This window comes from Petromyzon marinus, chromosome 4 (assembly GCF_048934315.1).
Source record: "Petromyzon marinus isolate PM22_M1 ecotype Great Lakes invasive population chromosome 4, UKy_Petmar_22M1.pri1.0, whole genome shotgun sequence".
NCBI lineage: Eukaryota > Metazoa > Chordata > Hyperoartia > Petromyzontiformes > Petromyzontidae > Petromyzon > Petromyzon marinus.
In genome coordinates, this window is record NC_133670.1 from 12,628,801 (window position 1) to 12,630,789 (window position 1,989).

A 1,989-nucleotide genomic window follows, 5' to 3' on the forward strand; every position below is an offset into this window, starting at 1 on the left:
TTACCGTAAAGTCACGGACATCGAAAATGAAATTAAGCAATAATTAAAAGTAGATTTTTACAAATATATTTTTTTAATTTACATTTTATTTTTTGTTATTATAAAATTCAAAATAAATTAAAAATAGATTTAAAAAATATTATTTCAATTTATATTTTAGTTTTTTTATTAGAAAATAAAATTTAAAATAAATTAAAAAAATAGATACAAAAATTATTATTTGAATTTACATTTTATTTGTATTTTCTATCTACGTGACTTATATCTTTAACATTTATTTTACTTTAATCGAGGACACACGCAGAGAAGAGATTCCCCCGGGGGCTTGCAGTGATTTAGGCGACAGCCACATTTGTGCAGGAAGGAACGAAACAGGAGGAGGATTTTAATTTAAAGCTTTCGTGACTGCAGGGATTCATATTCTTAGTTCTTTCGGTTAAGTCACGTAGAAGGGAAACAATAAAATAATAAAAATATAAAACAGTAAAATTCTCACGACGTTTCGACTGCAACACAAGCAATCATCATCAGGTGTGAAATCCACAGCTACGTGACTTTACCGAAAGAACCAAGAATAGGAGGAGGATTTCTCCACGCATCTGGCTGTCGCCTGATGCAGCTAGTTGTAATTACTGGCGAAACGTCGTGCTCAGATTGTAAATGTTTGTGGCTTTGCTCTCCAACACACCGGTGTTGCTGTACTAATACCGAATTGGCCACGTTCTGTTTACGTGTCAAACCTTACTAATTGGCTGTGTCGGGTGGTGGCGGGTTTAACGACACATTGATATATTTACGCGATCTAACCCAAAAACATCTGTACATTTAACTTTACGTTATTGTATGATTAGTGGTGTAGCTTGTGAGGTGGGATTTTTTACAATTGGTTCACATTTCTGTCTGTTGAGTTTATCATCATTCACAGAAGGTCCTTCCTCGTGTTGTTTGAAACTGAAGGCTTGAGAGCAAATTAAATGCTGTATATTGGATAATACTATTGTCACAGAAGATGACAAAACAAATTCAGCCATCCTATGTGGTCGCTGTGTAATGTTGTGTTGTAAGCATGATGTTTGTGAAGGGTTTCCTACTCGCGACAATCCACGTGGTGCTTGCTGAACGGGTGTGAGAACGACCCAGTACATCTGGGACGTTGGGACCAACGTTGGGACCAACGATTCGAACCGCATGCCCAACGTTGGGCCAGCAAACGGAGGCATGTTTACTGGGATTGTGCATGTGTGGTTTGTGTTGTTCACTCGGTAGGTACACACCACTCCACGTGGTGTCGTGTCGCTGCGTTTATGATTACGGTGTAAATGTGTACGTACACACGTTGCATATGTACGGTGAGTGTTGTGTTATTTGTACGTCCTGTAGGTCGGGTTAACCAACATTGCGAATGTGGTGCATGCACGGATCACTCCACGTGGTGTCGCTGTGTGTTGTAATCAACATGTGTTGTACCTGTACATGTCCCGAGTGATGTGTGTGGTACCAGGCATGCAGCTTTGACATTGATCGTAAAAATTCGTCACTCACGAAGAGAATCCAACAAAAAACTCACCAAAGCGTGTAAAGAAACATGATGCGTGCTTGGGACTACGTTAACATACAACCCAGCGCATGGATTAGAAGGCATGCAGGTTAAGGACAGCAAGTATAACTGTTCAGAACATAGATGGAGAGCTTGGGCTGTGTCGCTAGATATGATTGGCAGATGGTCAACAAGATTCATCTCGGAATGACGGCCAAGGAACGGGAGCGCGTGAGAGAGAATTTTTTTCGGCCTTGGAGGAGATGGAGCGGTGAAATTGGATCATTATTACATCGCAAGATTTTGGGAGAATTGTTGGGGAATTGGAAAGGCCTTCAATCCTCCAATGGGGTTTCCCTTGGCCGAAGAATGGTAAACACTGGGATGTAAAGATGTATCGCGTGCCTATGTAAGCATCCAAATCGGCCACGTGTTCTCGCGCGCGGTGCTCA